Source organism: Cygnus olor, chromosome 1 (genome assembly GCF_009769625.2).
Source record: "Cygnus olor isolate bCygOlo1 chromosome 1, bCygOlo1.pri.v2, whole genome shotgun sequence".
Classification (NCBI taxonomy): Eukaryota; Metazoa; Chordata; class Aves; order Anseriformes; family Anatidae; genus Cygnus; species Cygnus olor.
Genome location: NC_049169.1, coordinates 127,643,487 through 127,663,378, shown reverse-complemented (window position 1 = coordinate 127,663,378; position 19,892 = coordinate 127,643,487). Strand labels below are relative to the sequence as shown.

At 48.3% G+C, this 19,892-nt stretch overlaps 1 protein-coding gene across 3 annotated transcripts in view; it reads left to right on the top strand.

Moving 5' to 3' along the window:
* RAI2 (retinoic acid induced 2) overlaps window positions 1-19,892 on the top strand; it is a 35,621-nt gene that overhangs the window by 10,968 nt on the left and 4,761 nt on the right. Inside the window, exon 1 of one of the 3 annotated variants that reach the window (XM_040532687.1) lies at window positions 5,755-6,238. The exons of 1 other annotated variant lie outside the window; for it this stretch is intronic. The gene's annotated coding sequence lies outside the window, so the exon portion shown is untranslated. Of the gene's footprint in view, window positions 1-5,754; window positions 6,239-16,897; window positions 16,917-19,892 lie in introns of those variants that run through there. One more of the 3 variants, XM_040532694.1, reaches the window with a different exon arrangement.

The following is a 19,892-nucleotide window of genomic DNA, read 5'->3' as shown; positions in this document are numbered from 1 at the left end:
TTTGTAGGCTATATCTACTTATTCATGTTTAGACAGGTTGGGGTGGGGTGGGGTGGGTTGGATTGGGTTGGATTGTTCTGTTTTGGTTTTTGTTTGCTGTCCAAATTTGGCTGTGACCCTTAAGTTGTTTGTTCTTAGAGGCTTTCTGTGGGACCTTATAGAAAATCCCATGGGTTGAGATAGTTGTTGAACACCATGTACGTGTATAACTACATAACGTTTTAACCTAATTTTCTGATTTTTTTTTAGAGGGAATGGGTGAGTGTGTCCACAGGGAAATTCTAGTAAGGAGAGCAAAAGGTGGCCTGTGACAAGCGTTTGGGAATTTAATTTTACATTCATGGGCATATGGAGTTTGCACCCCAGGATTTGCTGTCTTGCTGAGACATCCCCCAGCTTGTCTCTAGTGTTACTGGGAGTGACACACTCACATCGGGAGAAGCAGCACCCATCCTGCTGGCTAGAAATCAGCAATAACATTTTGACATCTGCGCAACAGTTTAAAATGAATTATTCAGCACATAGATCGTGCTGTTGGAGCAGCCAGCACATCTCTGCCCATTTACTACTGTCAGTCCTTGGTGGAGATATCACTGGTGCCAGTGGGAAGGGAGCACATGGGCTGGGGGTAGATTTTGGCCCATAGCCTGGAACAGCATTTGACAGCACCCCTGCAGAATATGATAGGAATAATCTGCTTCACCACCGGCAAAGACCCAGAGACAATGCCGGTCTGCTGCTTCTCTTGGAGTATTTTAAATAAGTGATGGAAAAAAAAGGCCTTAAAAATTAAATCTTTAGTAGTTTGGGCTGCTCATGTTATGCTTTAGAGGGTGAAACCTGTGCGTAAATGTGGTGAAATTAGTGCCTTTCGTGTGCCTCTCCAGAAACACCAAGCATCTCGTGCCCGCGGGGAGCAGGCCCAGAGCATGGCCCAGCAGCAGGCCCGGGCCGGCCCCCCGCTTCTCCCCAGTCAGAGGGCTGGGTTGAAGTGCTAATTCCTCTCAGCAAAGAAAATTCATGAGATTCACAGTGTAACAGCGTCTCATTTGGAAAAACGAGCCAAACTGCTATGAGAACACGCTTTGGGGAACTGCAGGTGGGGGGGCTGGGAGCAAGCACAGATCAGCTGAACAACAGCAGAGACCAGGTCTGCTCAAGGCAGGCGTTCAGGAGAGGAGGTGGGCATTTAGCTTGGATTTAGCTTCCTAATTCAGCACAGTCCTCTGAATTAAAGCAGTGTGTGTGTTGTGAGAGCCTGTCATCTGTTATTTCACACGATGCCTGTTCCCTGTAGCTGCATTTTAAATATAAATGCAGAACGCAGGATGGAAGCGTTCATTGCTGTGGGTTATTGGCATTTCATCACCTTCCCTTAAGAACTATGCTATAGCTGCCCACTGATAATTTATTCAGTAGGCAAAAATTTGGGAGCAGTGTGCAGCAAAATCATCTGCCTGTCATTGTCTATGTTCTTGTCCTTGTCTGTTGCCCATGTGCGGGTGGCAGAGCCCTGGCACAGGCTGCCCAGAGAGCTGTGGGGTCTCGTCCTTGGAGACCTTCAAAAGCCTCCTGGGCCTGGGCCTGGGCAGCCTGCTCTGGGTGTCCCTGCTTGGGCAGGGCTTGGAGCAGGTGAGCCCAGAGGTCCCTGCCAGCCTCAGCCACGCTGTGAGCCTGTAATTCTTCAACAGGCTGACTAAAAGAACAGCTTTCCACAGTTTCTACTGTATCTTCTGTACATATGTAACAAATAATACCCTCCTGTGTAAGTAGCTGTACTTGGAAAGGAAAGACATACGTACTATCCAGGTGACTATAAAACAAATGGCTAGCATGCATTAAAGTTCTTGTGGAGGAAGGCGTATCTATAGAGAAAAGACACTTAAGCACCTAATGAAAGTTAAGCAGATCCTTATGTCTACTGAAGTCAGTAGCATTTAAGCACTACTGTATCTTTCATGAAATAGGGACATATGTACTGATAGCAGCACAATAGCTGTAAGGCTGGAGCTAAAGGTTTTTGAATCCCTGTGTGTGTGTGTAGCTTTACTCTCAGCATCCCTGAGGGCTCTGCAGTTAACTGGAAGAAATTAAATCATGATAAATACCTTGCAGCTCTTGATACCCTGGTGCAGGTCTTCGGCTGGAGATGGGGCGATGCATACCCATCTGCTATTTGGCACTAGTAGTCCTGCAGCCAGTGTTTCCAGAGGTGCGAGCTGGTGCTTGGTCATGCAGCCAGCATGTGGGTACATGTGTGCCGTATTTCTGTAGTCTGTGCTGGCTTTTTGTGCATCTGCCATCACCAAAGTGCCTGCACCTTCTTGCCATCTTTGATCTACTCACCGTCACTGCGCTCCCTGGAGGCAGAGGAATATTATCCCCCCTTGGCAGAGAGCAAGAAGAGGCACAGAGAGATGTCAGGTCGGATTTTAAAAGTTATTTTCACATCCAGATACGTGGAGACACCTCGGGGGGGATTTTTCCAGACCTTGTGTCTGTGTATTACAGGCCATGTCTGCCTACGAACCCGGCTTGCTCGACCTTACGTGGGAGGTTCGTGGCGGGGGACGTGAAGGTGCATTTTCCCGCTTGAGAAACCTACCTGGCTACTGTGTGGGAGGAGGTGAGGGACAAGGGACGTGCAGAAGACCGAAAGAAAAGGCACGAGGGTAAACAGCCAAAGTAATGTATGTATGAGGGCGAGGAGCGCTGCGTGCTTTTGTCGCCACTCCATTGGAAGGATGTGTGCAGCCTGTGAGTATCCATTAATTAGTGATGCGGTTGCTCCGTGCTGGTGTCAACAAAACCTTAATAGTACATGATACCAGTCTGTGATTACTTCCTTTTTTTCACATCCCCTCGTGAAGATGCGTGTCTCTCAGTGAGTGCAGTTGTGCCCTGCGTACAATGTATGTCACTGTGGCTGATTATGTAGGAAAGGGACTGCAAAATTGTTCAGCAGCTAGTTACCTCCCATGTTGTTTTTCCTTATAAAAGGATCTTAGATATGCAGTACTTTCTTGCACGCACAAAATAATCAACACTTTTCTTTCTTTTGGAGAAACATGCTAATTCTTAAAATGGCTCCTGCCCAGGCATTGCTGGCTACACTTAGTGCCTGCAGTGCGATGGGTTAGCAACAACAACAGCAAAGGCTCTCCTTCATTTCCTTTATATGCACATCGTGCAGCTTTTCAAACAGTGCATCAAACAACACCGACTGGAAATTTCCAGGCCCATTTCCTGTCTGGTGCATGCTCATAAAGCAGGATTGTCTGTACAGTACGTAGCTGCAGTACTGCAGAAAGTCAATAAAGAGCTGACCACCTCACCTCTATCAAAAGCAGTTGAGAAACCCTGCCTCATCTGCCTTATTAAAACCACACTTGAGTCCTGCAGAGAGACATAGCTGGAAACCTGGAAGAGAAGGAATAAAAGGAGGCTGAGCTTGCAGTGAGTATTTTCCATCTAGGTCCTGCAGTAAGGTTAAAGAGTGTTTATTGTAAAATGAACCAAAAAGGCAGATTCATTAAAATGTTGCATAAATGTGGGCATTTTGCTGGAACTTCTGACTCTCCCACATACAGTATGACACAGAGATAAGATGATTCGTTATTGCAGCAATGAGTAGATTTAAATAGCTCCCTAATGGATTTGTGTTTTCAATTTAGGGATGTATATGCATATATACGTGCACGTGTGTATGTACTTATTATTTGTAAGAAAGGGCATGTTGTAGAAATAGATATGAGAGGTAGGATTTATGCTGCAAAACGTATTTTAGTGTGCTTGAAAGGCTGCTTATTTTTTTATTCCTTATATAAGAGTAATCGATTGAATGTTTGCCAAGCTTTCAGTAGGATCCATCAGGAGACCCCACCCCCACCTTCTCAGGGCCTGCTAGCTTTTTCTCACCTTAAAATGAAAAAAAGAAAGAACTTTAACAGAAAGATCATTGCTTTAGCTTAATATTGTAAGATTTCAGAGATTGAATTTTCTGATAGTAATGAAATGAACCCTGAGTTGTGCCATGAATTTGATTGCAGCTAATTTGATTTTTGAGATGCTCAACAAAGCTAGCCCATTAGCTTTAGCCTCACATACTTTAGATTTGTACAAAGCGGTATTTATATATATATATGTATATATAATATGAAAATCTCTCTGGTAACTCAGTTGTTTGTAACAATTAGTGTCAGTAAGTAGTTACTAACTATAGCGCTGTTGTAAGCAGTATCCGGTGCGTTGCTGACCATTAATCGTGCTGTGTTTATTGCTTTCGTAGCACAGGGTTGGTTTGTCTTTTCACAAGGAAAAACAGTGCTGAACATTTCAGCAAAGAGACATACACAAGCTCTGTCCTGCAGCTTTTTCCAGTTCAGATCTTAATGAGACCAGTCATATGAATAGGAGCGACTCGTGTCAGAAAGGATTTTTTGGCCGAAATTCACAATTTCTATTTATTTGATGTGCCTCCGCAGGCTGCGGAGTGAAGTGCTCCTGTTGTCAGTGTTTGCCAAGAGGGAATAATCACGGGGTGGGGCATCCCACAAGACGGTCCCAGTGTCTTGCCTTTTCTCTTTACACTGTTTACTCTTGTTCAGCAGTTAATAAGGTGATGGAAGATAGCCTTTTATATGTATATATATAATATATAAGCAACTTCAGATAAGAAAGTATTTGGTGATGTCAGAAAACTAATGGCACAAGGCCACAGATAACCAGGAATAGCGTTGAAGAGTTGATCGTGTCGGGGGGAAACAGAAGGAGGGTTCTGCAGCTGGGGGAGATTGGTCACTGTGGGAAAAATTAAGGAGGATGCTGTTTACAGGACGGGGGATTAAGAGGAACCAGGGAGGGAGGAGGTGAGCCGCGGGGCCACGCAAGTTGGGAGCGATGCCGAAAGTTTTCCAGGCGATGGCCAAAAGTTGAGCTGCAGAGGAGACAACTGCCATGAGCTGCTCATCGCCCAGGGAGCTGCAAAAGGTGATCCTTGATGCAAAAGGAGCTGCACTGCGACCACCTTGGGATAATTTGGAGGCGTCGTGTCTGACGTTTCTCAGGCAGTGCTAGCTAGAAAGGAAACAATTTTACACATCAGCAATTTCTTATGATTAATAATATTATCCTGCCTTAATTGAAAAATGGGCTGGGGCCCTTAAGAAAAAAATTAAGCTGCAGGAATTAGTATCTAACCTCTTTATGATGAATGTATATTTTTACACGCTGCATATTACTGTCTGTGCTTTTAGAAATAATGCAGTGTATTGTAATAAAAAATCGTCCTGTGTTGTTTGTAGTTGCGTGGCACCGTGCTGTCTGGCTGACTTGACTTTAAGAGCCCAAATGCTCGGGTAGAGTCAGTGTGAGGATGCCGAAATCCTTTTAGAGGGAATTTATGTACAAATAGGAGAGTGATGTGCAGGCTCCAGGCTTTGCTATCAGTTGTTATTGCTGAGAGATATTCACAGGCAGCTAATGCCAGACATAGCATTAGCGATAGTCAGCGTCAGTGCCTTTGTGGAAAGTCGGTAATAAAATAAGAGAGGGCTCCTGTTTGCGTGATTTTTAAACATCAGTGAATCATTTTACGCAGCAAGTCAATTGCTGCTGGGATGAGTTTGTGCAAGGGTCTTTGCGAACCACTTTCTCTACCTAAACAAAGCTGGAGAGGGAGCAAAAAAGCTGCTGCCGAAGGAGGGGAGGTCTGCTGTGCCCGGCGAGGAGCTTCGGCCGCCTTCTCCTCGGAGGACCACAGCTTCAGCAGCCCCCGGGGAGAGCGGCTCTGAAAGCACAGAAATGTGCGAGACGCGAGCGTAGCACCTCGAAGTGCAGACGCCCTAATCCCCCCACCCAGAGCTTGTAGATACTCCCATTAGCTTCAGTGCTGCCAACCCAAACACTGGAGCGTGATGAGTCAAATCTCCCTGGAAACCGTGCGGTGAAGAACCTGTGCGTCTGGAGTCACTGGTGCTGCTGTGTGTCTCCGGCAGACAGGCGCGAGAAGCTCTCCTCCTCCTCCACCTCCTCCTCCTCCTTCACGTCCTCCTCTTCCTCCTCCCTCTCCTCCTCCTCCTCCTCCTCCCTCTCCTCCTCCTCCTCCTCCTCCCTGGGGGAGCTGCGATGGCCGCGCTGCGCAGGGAGAGCTGTAAGGAGGAGGAAAGGCCGGGCTTGGAGCGAGGCGGAGGATCGGCGGGTGCAGGATGCTCGCCTGAGGACTCAGCCAGGATCAAAGGTCTGTTTGGCTACCTTCTCCTTTGTGTTTCGGCCAGTGTCCCTGTTAACACAGACAATGGGGAAGTCTGTGTTAAAGTGCTTCCTTCCATCCCTCCGTCCTTCTCCCCCCTCCCGCCCCCATGTTCTTCGTCCCTGGAGGAAACGCTCATCTCTGCCAAGATCCTGCCTCGCAAAAGTAAACAACGTGAAATTACAATAAAATGTTGTGATTTGCTGGGCCTGACGCTCGGGAGCTGCACAACAGAGAATTATAAAAAGGTTCGTCTATAGATAGCCTCCGTGAGAGAGAAAATGTCTTTCATCTTGAGCGGGTTTCAGAACCGAGCACGAGGACAGGGTGGAAGAAGAAGAAGGGATTTCTTCCCCAAACCGTAAGGTCCTTAGGAGGTTTACAGTGCAGCATCTGTCGACGGGTCGCTGACACATCGGTGGTTGGCCGTCACACAGTACTGCCAATATATGGGGCTCTGCCCTTGTGTGCCCATACGTGCTGTCGTTGCTTGATGTTTTAGGACCCGATAGTGCGCTGCAAGCCCCCCCAGATGAATAACATGAGCTGAAACTTGTTTCCTCCAGGGTTCTTCCAAATAGTTCAAACTACGGCAACCCTAAATGGAGGTGTAATCCTCGGGAGATGAGCTGCCTTGGACGCTTGCCAGTTTAGCAGGCTGGGTAATCTGCACTGTCATCAAGATTTGCGGATTAGCTTTAGTGAAGCTAGTTGGCTTTGACATTTCATTAGGGAAGTTTTCGGTAGTTTTTCATCCCTGGTCTTTCTGCTGTAAAATATAGATGATGTAGTTTTGTTATCCTTACACCTTTTAACATTTGTGCAAGTCGATACCGGGACTGCAAACATCTCTTATCCACTGAGGATTTTTTAAATCATTGCTTGTTTAGGAAAGACTAACTGGGTCAAAGGCTAATTTTGTAAAGGATCTGCTTTCCCCAGTGCTAACCAATAAATTTTCATCTGGGTAATGTAAGTTACCAAAATGTTACCTCCCAAAGAAGGGATAAAAGCAAACGCTACTTATCCTATAGCCTGCAAGTATTTTGAAAAGTGAACCAGAGTATCAATAAAATGGCCACTCATCAAGGCCTCACAAGAACCTTAGAGGACATTTATTTAAAAATCAAAATGCTAAGTCTAGAGGAAAGAACTGTGCATGTGAGAAGGCCGCATGTAGCAGTGACAGTGTTGTAAATTGTCTGGAGGGTTCAAGGGACCGGGGAAGGACGCTGTGTCCTGAAGTCACTTGTTCCCAGCAGAGACGTCTCCGCTGATAAGAGCCAGTTGTTGTTTGCGATGACAGTGATCGAGGAGGACAAGGTAAAGGCTCACCCCGTGAGCTCCTGCAGCGTTTTTCAGAAACTGGGATGTAGCCTGCCTTATTTATCATAGCTAGAAGCGTGCCAAGGTTTTTTGCCTGCTGTAGAGCATGGGTGCTTGTCCTTGGAGCTTCTTTTGCAATCTCCCTAATGCCTTCCCAACCTGTTCTCCACAAATGCACCCACGGGTGCGATACTTTTGGGGAAGCCAGGAGGGGTTCATCACACCAGGCCTGCGAGGGGTTAGCAGGGACAGCAGGCTCCGCCTTGCAGCAGGGGTCTGGGAGGAGGAGAGAGGTCCTTGTCCTTTGGCCATGCTGCCTTCTCGTTTCTGCCTTGCTCCCCTTTGCTGGTACCGGCTGGCATCCCGTGCCTTCCCGCCTGCCTGTGCTTCTGTTGCAAAGCCTCTGAAGCTGTGAGTGAAAAGTAAAATTCGGGTAAAAAATTATTTACCTTGCTCTACTCAGACTAAAAAATACAAGTAGAGTTTACATAAATGTTGGACAGAATTTTTTAGAGCTCCAGCAATTATCCATCATTTATGTCATGGTAAACTGAATGTGAAGAGACCTTTGTAGATCTGGAAGAACAAGTAGTTGAATTGAACCGCTGCGGAGTATTTCTGTGAGAATTTATTTTAGTGAGAGGGGCACGTACAATCAGCAGAAATGCATCCTACATAAAGGGCTAAACACCTTGCAAATGTAGAGGTCTTGATTTGGGATAAAGCAGCATTTCCTGCAATGTGCATTCCTGCAGTCCAAAAGATGGAGAAAGAGAATATAAGTGTGCGTGTGTGTGTGCACGTGCAGGTACATACTGTTCCTGTTGAAGGCAAACATCAATTTTGATGATCTGAATATTGATATAGCAGTTTAGAAATAGTCTGTCCAGGGAAGGTGTTTGCACTGTTGTATTTACCAGCCCAATGAAATCAGACAACCTTTCAATCCATAAATCACAGTACAGTATTTGCCAATCCAATTTCTACGGTTGCACTGAGCAAGCAACGCTATCCAAAGAACGTTATTTAATCAAAGTAATAAAACCGAAAAACTGTATTGATTCTCCTTTGGGTTTTTCAGGTTTGTGTTAATTTTGGCCTTAGAATATATGTTGATGTTTTTCAGCTTCCATTTTAGTTAGTTACTTTATTTCTAAGACTGGAGGCTTTTTGCTAAATCATGGTAACCCTTTGCTGTAAAGCTTGGGACATTCTCCTTGGTGTTTACAGGTTGAGTGTAACACACCTTTTCTAACCATTTTTGCTGTTTTGCTGATTTGAGAATTTGAGAATTTGAAGCACAAAGTGGGTTTACGCAGGCCACATGAATTTCTGGCTTCAAGGCAACGATATGAAATTTTGAATGGCTTAGTAAAGTAGAAAAGTAAAAACCATGCATTTAAAGTTGGTTTTCAGTCATCTCAAGGTAGTTTATGGTGTAAGAACGACTCCAGTGCAATATTCTCTTCTTCCAGTAGACAAAATCCAAGGGGATTTTATGTGGGAGTGACTACAGACAGAAAGTAGCATATTTTTTTCAGGAGCCTTAAACATTGCCTTTGATATATTTTCAGTCAGTGCAACCTCGTCTCCTGTTATTTTAGCTGACAACAGTGCCCTGGGACTCCAGTTAGATGCTTGCTGCCACTGTCCGACCACTTCCTTCAGACCTCCACACCCAGACCTTGGGGAGCCCAAGGAGGGCTGTGGAAGAGCGCGTGGGTCTGCCCGAGGAAGACTTTTTGCCTGACCTGCCTTTTTTGTAGTGTGGCCAAGACGCCACAATTCTTCTCCAACTTTCAAAGTTATGGTAATTCATCACTTCCTCAGTTGTGGCCAGAGGTATTTTTCATCCGTCTTCGGCAGCTGTTGGAGAAAGACAGTAGACATCTCACAGTGAGGCTTGGTTCTGCAAGCTAAGGGCATTGCATCAATCAGCGGCCCCTTTATTTTCACTCCCTCTGTATCTTCCCCAGTAAACTCAAATTTCCATCCCCTCTGTTTCAGGTGTTCTTTACAGCTTCGTGCATCTTATCCCTTGTGTCAGCAGCTCTAGTTTTTTTTTTTTTTTCCTCAGTTCCCCTCTTCATCTTCCCTACAGCAGTCACACTTTTTTTTTTTTGGACATTTTCCTGCCCAGAGGTCCCTGCGTAGGGCCCCGCACCATCTCATTCTTTGCAGCAGGCACCGTGTGTCCCCAGAGCTGGGTCCTCCTGGTCTCACTGTTGGTGGCAGGTCTCCATGTGCTCCCACTTCCTTCCACTGCAGCCACTCCTGGGGATAAATCATGAGGAACATCAACGGAGTGGGCTCTCCTGGGAGGATGTGCGAAGGATGAGATGAGTGGTGGTGTTTGGTGACTGCTATCAAGTGGTCCTTTGATCTGGAGACAACCCAGAGGTCCTTGCAGTTCTGCGATGCAGATGTCAGGAGCTCTTCATCTTATCCCCCTTCCCTCTCTTTCTGCCCCTTGCTTCAGTTTTTTGGGACGTGCTTCTGACCCCGTGGGCCAGGTGTCCTGGCTGCTCACTGAGGTAGCTGCGCTCCTGGAGCCCATCCAGTACGCCTCTCCGAAGCTGTTCCGCAGAAGTCCCACCACATTGAAGGCAGAGCTTCACAGCCTGTGGGGCCTAATATTAGGGCTAAATGCATTTTTCCCTCAGGATCAGCAGCAGACTTCTGAGGTGGTTGAGGAGAAGAAACTGGTCACGCTTACCTGCAAGAATCCCAAACCTGTATGCAATCCTTTTTTCCAGCCATATTTGCAAGGAAAGGGGTGCAAGTGATTTCAAATCATCTGAAGGATGATGTGGCAACCTGACCTTGTAAATGTGCTGAAAAACGGTTGTGTGCAGACACTTGTGCTCGCTGGTCAGCATGGTTGTCATCCCTGGCTTAAAAACAGCTCTTGTTTTTTCTTTGTTTTAGCCCCCAAATTTACTCCCCGACGGAAGCTGTGCCTGTCGCATGTTTAAAACAGATTTTCTTCACTGTGCGTATGGAGGAAGGTAGAGGAAGTGATAAATCTCTAAAACCAGTGTGATAAAACAAATCATCTCTAAGGGCCAGACACTGAGCCTTTCCCTCACTCAGTGCCTTGGTCTGTGGCTGCCCCACCGACGGTAAGGTGACCTGCTTCAGCAGGACGAAAGTGCCAGAAGATGGCTCTCGTCATCGGGCAGGGATGACAGGGAGTGAAGCTGTACGTCACCAAATCCAGTGAGTGACTGGGGTGCCATCTGCCAGTGACAAATAGATTTGGGGAACTGGAGGAAGAAAATCCACCGTGGTTGGAAGAAAATAAATAACAACTTTGGGGGGATTGAGAATTTATGGCTTTTCTTCCCGCTAATAATCTGAAGAAAATCCATCATCCTTCCTCCCCGGTTTTGACACGGGAAATACTTTGTAGTTAGTTATTTCCTGCACTCCCTGTTAGCATCAGATCGATAACAGGGTCAAACTACCAACTACACGCTCGCCCCTTTCTTTCCCCGTGCTGCTGCTGCTTGGAGCTGTGGCTGCAGATCTCAGCGGTGCGGCTTCTGCAGCCTCATGTGTCCGTGACGCCGATGCCCTGCGAACTGCGGGACAGCGGTTCAGCTTCTCTCCTAGAAGCTCTGGGCCACCTCTGGGCAGGCACCGAAGGGCTCCAGCGGAGGCTGGAGAAGAAAGAGCGGATGCTTTCTGCTTGCCATCGTACCCCCGCTGCCGCAGACCATCTGCGAATCTCCGAGGCGTGCTCGTCTCCTGAGTCACATCCGTGTCACCCGCCGGGCAGCATGGTGCTGGGGGATGTTGTTCTCGCATCACAGGGATATTTTCGGGCTTTCTTCTCATTGTGACCTTTCAGCCTCCTACCACATTTCCTGTGAGAATGGGAGCTTGTCCTTTCCTAAACAACGTCTTGGTTTCTTTGGGCATTTTCCAAGACAATACGCATGAAAGGCAAGCTAGGACTGCTGGAAAAACTGTTAGGTGCCTCTCCTGTCTTCTGAACATTACCTGCTTGAATATTTCTGTCCTGATAGACGGGTTTGAGAGTAGACATCAAAACAGGTTTCCTTCTCCCCCACCTTCTGTCATGACCACTGCATGGCCAAGAAATGCCACCTCTCCAGCAGTCGGGCACGCGGGCAGCCCTGCTCCCTGAATGGCAAGTGGACCACCAGCAACCACGTTCTTGATTTTAAACGATGCCATTGAAGAAAATTTCATCCTAATGTTCTAATGCTCTCAGTTCTTTTTTCTATACCTGAAATTGCCAATTAAACAAAATCATTTCTGGTGAGCCAAAAAAAAAAAAAAAAAAAGTCCTAGCCCCTTTTGAATTAAATTGTAAGCAGGTCTGTTTTCCTCTTGGCTCGGTCAAAAGACTTTTATTTGATAATGTTCAGATTTTTACCCACCAAACACCATAATTCTTTTGGTTTTAATTAAAGATTTTTTTTCCTTTGCACTAGACTGATGCTAAACTGGATTCACTAAATCTTCTTATGCTGTAAGTAGCAGTGACCCAGATAAACACATTTAAAAATTCAACTACTGCAACTACACTGTGTTGCCTTTGTAATATGCAGCGAGAGAAATCTAAAATAATTCTATAAATTTACAAGGGCAGCATGCAGCTTCAAATCATTAAAAGTAGATTCATAGACTAATTTAATTCTTCTAAATTACATGCACAAATCTGCAGGAAAAAAAAAAAAAGTGTTACTTGGTTTGGAGTCAGATGCTTGAAAGTTACAAAGAGGCCCATGAAAAAATTACTTTTTCCTTCTGCATCCGTCCTTTTGCAGCGTAACAGAGGCCTTTTGGAAAAGAGGGGCTCATGTATTTATGAATAGATCATACTGCAGCCACACAGAACCATGAACACAGGTAACCACAAAGAGGCTGCATTGCTTTGCTTCTCAGCGCCCAAGCTCGCAGCGCTGGTGGTGTTTTGGTGTCAGGGCTGGATCCAGCCCAGCCAAGCTCACCGCCCGCCCAAAGGCATGGCCTGGGGGAGACGCCATTGACAGACGTGGATCAAGACATGGATGTGAAGACATCTTCATTGACTGTATCGAGATGAGGACATCAAGACTCCTCCATTGAATGGATCAAGACATGGACATCAAGACTCCTCCATTGACTGTATCGAGACATGGACATCAAGACTTCTCCATTGAATGGATCAAGACATGGACATTGCCAAAGCGCCTTGTTTGCCTAGGTTTAAGCAAACCCTTTCCAAGGCCCCAAAAATTGTGGTTCAACAGTGAGTGACAGGATGCTACAGTGGTTTCAGATGTTAATTTTGTGTGTTTTCTGCCACATCAGGGGATGGAGGCAGCGTTGGGACAGCCGCCGGTGCCATGGCCTGCCAGCTGGCCACTCAAGCCCTGCTGGTCCCCGGGTGCTGGCGGGGAGGGCTGGGGGGCGTCTCTCGCACCCTATAACTTGCCCAAATGTGGACGTTCACATTTCTTTTGTTTTTGTGAATTTTTAGACCACAGAGTCAGCTGTGTTTACACATGGAAGAAATATATGCTATCGGGGACAATCGGATAATAAACAGCCTTTAATTAGCACAAAAGATGCAATACGACCTAATCCCTCAGTGCCTGTTTAGACAGCCAAACCTAAACAGCAGGGTCCGTCGCCCCACCACACTGCTCTGGGGAGGCCGGGGGGAACCCCAGGCTGCTGCTGCCATCCCAGTACCCACAGCTGGGTGATGGTGAGGGGCTCAACCCAGACCAGGGACCGCATCCTGATCTGGGGATGGTTTGCAGTGGATGAAGATGCTGTCCCCTGTATTCAGTGGGTGCTCAATGGCTTGGGTTTTGAGCAGTTTTTTCTTTTTTTTTGGATTCCTCATAGGTAGATCCAGGCTGTTGAAAGTTGCAAATACAGAAAGGAAGCCAGGGAAAGGAACTTATAACTAACTGCTATAGTTGTTGGTACAAAAGTTCAGCTTTAATCACTACAAGGACAGGTAGGCTTTACTGGATGTACATCCCACTGGTTGACTTCTCTGGAGATTTCCCCCCACATTTAATTAATTTTTGGTAGCAGCATGCTCCCTTGCTTCCTCTGGTTAGCATTAAGTGATAAAACTGCAAATGTCAAATGAACCATCAGTAGCACCCATTGATTTTCCAAGCTTAATCCCAGCACAGAAGACCCTGGGGTGGCAGCGGTACCCCTCGCTGGCAGCTGCCCCCCAGACAGGCTTCAGTGGGGCTGACCAGCCCCACAGCCGCCTCCAGCACGCCAGACCCAGGGAGACACAATGAGCTAGGGCATGGTTTGGCCATGGAAACTCTTATTTTGTGTGTGGTTTGCTTGGCATCCCCAGAGAAAGAGCCCATGAGGATCTGTTCCTCTGCAGCACAGCATCGCCTCAGCAGGCACCAAGGTGGCCTGCAGGATGAAGACTGACAGCAAAACAATTTGCTCCAGAGCTGCACCAGTGTGCTGAGCCATCCCTGTCCCTCTGGGCGTCTTTCTGTGCTGCCTCCTGAGGCTGAGCAGCACGGCTGAACGCCAAACCTCCCAGCCAGGCTATCAGAGTGGCCCGGCGACGTTCCCAGAGGACTTACAGTCGATGATGATGGATTGCACTGATCCATTAATGCAGCGGTCTCATCTGGGAAAGATGTAATTGCCGCTCCGTGTCCCACCGTTTCTGTAAGTTTTTCAGCACATGTAATAGCGCACGCCGCGATGAGAAGGGCTGGTGACGAATGCTGCAGTAAATATGTCAGGGGCTCCGCGCCCCATGGCAGCACGCTCCCATCCTGCTGCCAGCCGGCCGTCAGTGAGGTGGGGAAGCGATAATCACAAAATCTGGTGTGACGTTCATTGTGATGGATGCGTTCTCCAAAGGTTTGATGGAAAAGCATGGGCAGTACCGATCTTGTTTCCTCTTGCAATGGACATCTGCAAAATAGGTTTGCGTTGGCTGGTTCCTGGTGTCGGGGAAATAATATTTACTTTTAGACCTCGATGGGAAGGGATGAAGAGGAAATCTGGGGGAGCACAGCCGCAAGGAGCAGCAAGCGGGGCGTGCGCCTCCCTGGAGCCATGCTGCTGTAGTCCAGCCAGTGGAAACCTGCTGAAAATCAGTGAGGTCTTCTCATTGCACACATCCACGGTGCAGGGTGGCATCCCATGCTGGTGTTGTCTTGCATTCAGAGGGCTGGCATCTCACGCATGATGGCAGGACTGAGGGAACAGGTCATCTCTGCCTCTCCACATCAGACCAGGAAAGGCTCAGTGCAGCCACCGGGGTGAAAGGCAGCGTGTAAACAGGTGTGAAAGGGAGAGGGAACGATGCCTTTTTCCTCACATCGCAGGAATCCTGTGTTTTTCTGTCTTTTAAACAAAATGCCCGTGGCTGCTCACAAATTCTTGCAAGGATGAAAATAAGGGGCTGTTTTTTCTTGAAAGTAACGCGTAGTTTTAGATGGGGTGGCACAAGAACATGGCGAGTTTGAAATCTGACGTGGGTGTGCTTTCTGCTTGAGGATCAGTGCCAGCATGATGCTGATGAAATGCTGGGGTTGGTGAAGGGGTCGGTGAGAGGGAGAGTCCAGTGAATCTGGAGCTATGAATACGAAGCTTGAACTGGCAAGCTGAACGAGCATTGGGTTACTCGAGTCAGTGGGGGAGGATGAAGCCTTAAATAACCGCATTTTGCACTGCAGAAGGGAAGAGTCTACCCTTTTGCTCCCCAAACAGCACCGTGGTACTCATGCACCTTGGCACCTGACCATGCCCCTGAGTGAGACCCTGTCCCACAGGAGGAGAGAAGCTGGTGGCTCCATGGTGGATTCCCTGTGCTAGGTCTTCTCATTTTGGGCCTGGATTCAGGTGCTGGTTTTTGACATGCAGGGCTTCGAGGCTGTGCTGCTTATGTTTTCCTGTAGAGCATGACAATATCTGTGTTGCTGATACCCATCAAAGCCACAGATGGGAATAGGGGGTTGCCATTTTGTGGTAGCTGGGTGGCATGAGTGCCTGTACATAGCCATGGGCACCTCCTTACCTGTGGTCTTAGGCAGGAACATTTGTACGTCACCAGTAAGGGTCAGCATGCTGTGGAGGGTTCGATTTTTACCTGGTGCTGCTTTTCTTCTGATTCTTTATTTATTGAAGGCAGGCTGTGTGTTGGGGCAGTGAGAGGTCATGTGAAAGTCTGGCTTTTGGTTGATGTGAGTTTCCCAAGTGTCGGGATTAGCAGTTCCAACACCCACGATGTCAAACTGTAGTCACAAACTGACTTCTGTACATTCATCCCTGTGGCCTCGAGAAAGTCCAGAGAGGGCCAGGCACGTGGAGGTGCTGGGGTGGATGGGGTGCCCGTGGTGCTGCTGGCACCTCCCGTCCTTCTGAGCTGCTGGACCCGTGGAGGGTTGCTCTGGTGGGCATCGCTGGTCAGGAGGCACCTGAAGATGTTGAAACATCGTGGTGCAGTGGGGCCAGGGTTGTGTGTTTCACCTGCAGAAGAACCATAGCAGCTTAAAAATGGATTTTGATTTGATCTTGTTGGCTGAGACAGGGTGACTGGTGCATGCGGGGGTCCCCATCACATGTAGCCAGGAGTGACGCGGTCACCTCAGCCAGAAGGGAGAGGCAACGGGGGCAGCCTTCGCCACGCCAGTTCTTGCTGGGGTAATGGGAAAGATCAAGTGAATGCAAGAAAAACATCTGAGCCTGGGATCGGGGAACTGCGTCAGGACAGAACAGCGAGCCGAGGGTTTCTGAGTGGGGAACAATCCTCTGCCGAGGAGCTAATGAGGCTTTGAAGTTGTTTAACTGACATCAAACTCTGAAATCCTTTGCAAGAACTGCAATGCTTTGAGGACTGTTTAATAAAGCTCTTAACTGGGAAAGGAGCAAATATTTTATCAGGCTGAGTGCTTTTTGTTGCGGGTTTGGGGGGAAGCGGGACGGGCAATTACATTTAATTGGTATCCTTCCCCTCCTGTTATCATTGGGGTATCGATTGCTGGGAAAACAGAATGCATGTTTTCTAAAATTTACTGTAAAGTAACGGCTCTCTTGTTTGTTTTGTTTAGCTCTGTGCTCTCAAAACAGCTCATTTTTCTTTGCTTTGCTGGCAAATACAATGTTTTGATTGAAAACGATACCAAATAATCAGTTAAAGGGGATATTTAATGTCAGGAAAAATTGTTTAAAATATTTTTTCCCATAGGAAAATCATGCAGTTCGCTTTTCAAGCCTAAGAAGCCTTTTAATACCAGCACGAGCCTCCATTCTCCCTGCGGCCTCGCTCCAAAAGCAAACACGTGGGCGCAGCGCGTGTGTAGGCACCGTGTGGGCCAAGGTATGGTGAACCTCAGGAGCTCCGGTGCAAGCGCTGTCCCATCCAGTTTTTCACTTTTAATTTACAATTTTTGAGGCTGCTGCCATCTCGCCACCCCTGCAGGGTGCTGGGGGAGCAGCCAAAGGTGCGCGATGGGGCCAGGAGGCTGGGGGGAAGCAAGGCAGGACTTCCTGGCAGCAAGCATCCCCTGGGAGCACGCATCCATCCTGTCTGGCTCCCAGGGCGCTGGCAGCGTGTGGGGCACCGAGGCGCCCACCCCAGCGCGGCGCCGCAGCCACTGATGTCCTGGACCCTGGGGAATGCGTGGCGGCGGCGTGGAAGGGGAGCTGTGGCAAAGGGATGCTCCCGCAGCCCTTCTCTGGACAGAAATGGGGAGCGTGGAAGCCGCAAGAGCCTGCGAGGTCGAAGGGATGTCACCGGCCTCGGCAGCACGTGACTCAGCAGTAATTACAGCTGGCAAATTTATATTTGTCCTTCGTGTGTCAGGTTTAATGCATCAGATCGCCGTGCGCTGTCTGAGGGTGGGTTGGGCTTGCTGCAGGCTAAGCAGGCTGCTGCTGTCAGGGCGTTTCTGTAGTACGCTAAGGGGGGGGGGGGGGGGGGCAGAAATAAACCACATCTGGAAAGGTTTTCTTCTCAGAAACTTGGTGCAAGGTCCTTCCCACCACGACAGCCTAGAGGTAGAAGGGATGTGCACTGCAATGTGCGGTGGATGTGAGAGACTTGAGCAGCTGGGAATAGCAAGATCAATCTCAAATAATTTCAGAAGGGTCGTGCTTTCAAAGAGCCGGTCTGTACCCAGTCCTATACACTGTGTCACTGGTGGTCATGCTGAGAGTGGGAGGCCTTCAGCAGAGAGTTACACGTGGTTATCAGAATATCCTGCGTGGAGCAGGGGGAGGGAAAATGCACCTGGCAGTGCAGCAGTGCGCCATCCCCATTACGCTTTGGACACGCCACAGTTTTGGCTGTGAAGGGAGTTTTTTTGCAAGGCCTTTCAGTTGGGTGTAAAAATTCACTACAGGTTGAAGTTTGTCAGGCCAACGCTCTGTTCATCCCCCAGCACTTACTGTCTGTCTCGTGTATGTTGCCCTTGGGAGTGAAGGCACCAGTTTCAGGTCTGTGACAGGATTTTTTTTTTTTAAATCGGCCTGATTTGTTTTAAAATGAGCAGAAAGTGAGTTCTCTCCTCCCCAGAACGGATTGTGAACTACGGGCTGTTGACAACAGCAGTGCAGTTGGCAAATCTATTACCCTCACCCGGCTCATGCGCAGGCCCGCTCGGTATTTCTCAGCTGAACTCCTTAAAAGACTGAGGCATGATCAGGCAGTCAAAGCGCTGCCTCGCAGAGCGATCACGCTTCATGCCTAAGTGGTGCGTGGCCTTGTCGCGGCGCCATCCATTACAGGCCATTTTGTGCTGCCGTAATGATTTGCTTTCCCTCCGGCTCCCCCAGGGCTGAGCAGCCTGGATGGGAGCCGTGACACAAACAGGCTTGTGTCCTGGAGGGATCCATCACGCAGCGGTGGCGCTGGGGAAATAAAAGAGTACCTGTTGCAGTAGCCGCCTCGCATCCTTCTTGCTCCTCGCGCGTCTCCTGGCGTTGTCTGATGAGATGCTTTTATTTCACCTGCCCCTCGACAGCGCCCAGCTCACTGCCCGCCACAAGAAGTAAGGGGCCAGCACAGAGGCACGGGGAGCAAAGGCTGCGGGCATTATGCATCGAGCCCCTTTCTGGAGGTGACAGGGCTGTGTTTGAGGTCTGTCTGTCAGCTGGCAGGAGGACGAAGGGCCGGTTGCCTTAACAGACACCCTGCGGGGGTCTCCTCCTCTCCGAGGGGGTCACCACCAGCCTTCCCAGTGCCTCTGCACCCAGCCAACACGGCAACTCCAGCAGTGAAAGGTGGGGATGTGTTAGCGTGCTGTCGGCTGCGTTGACAACAATGGGAAGCCTTTGCTCCTGTAGGGAGGGCTGCAGCGATACAAAACAAAAGTCACGGGATGCAAGATGATTTATAGGTCCTTGCTCTGTCAGTACGTGCCCTGGTTGCCCCCTTGCTTATTTACCGCAGACGGATGCAGCGAGATGGGATGGACTTTGGCTGCTGAGGACAGGCAGGTCCAGCTTGAGGTCCTTATACAATCCAATTCTCACCCACAAAAGCTAAAAACAAGCGGGCTGCGTGCATGGTCTGAGGGTGCACCAGGGCACATGGTGGCGGAGTGGCAGGGGACCGGGGCTCTCAGGAACTGGTGCTGTGCTCCTGAAGGTCAACATTGAGGACAGGGCTTCTGGCAGGAAGATCAATGGCAGCAAGCAGTGAATTTTGGCAAAGTATTGAAGTCCAAATCTGGCCATACGTTTCTCCCCAGGCTGTTCCATTAGGTCAAGAAATCACACCGGGCTACGTTGGAGCACCAGGACCATTGCATGAGTTGCATCTGCAGAGGCAGTGTGGAGTGCTGCGGTCCCACACAACAGCCCTGAGAAAAGTTTGCGGCACGGCCATCAGCAGGGGATAAAAAAAACATGCCAGAGTTATCGCCGCCCTTTTAATGGCATTTCTGTATAGCTAACATATCATTTCCTGTAGAGTTACACACATCATTGCCTAGTGCCATGAACTTAACTCTTATCAGCACCCCGGTGGGAAAACCCCAGATATTTACAATAGCTTTCTTTTCAGAGTTGCAAGCTTATTTTCAATTAAAACAAACAGCAAATTAAATATTAAATAGATAAGTAGGGAAAGGAAAATTAATTGATTTTCCGACACTGCAGTGGGGTAGACAGAGGAAACTTAAGGCAATTTCACTGACTTGTATTACCTCCCTTTGCATTTGTTAGGTACATGAAACTAAGTTCTAAAAACTGGGTAACTCTTAATGTTTCACGCGCGGCGAAGCAGCAGTCGTCAAAGAAAAAAGCAGCACATGCTTCAGGTTGGTTTATATTAAAGGGGAAATGTGGTACA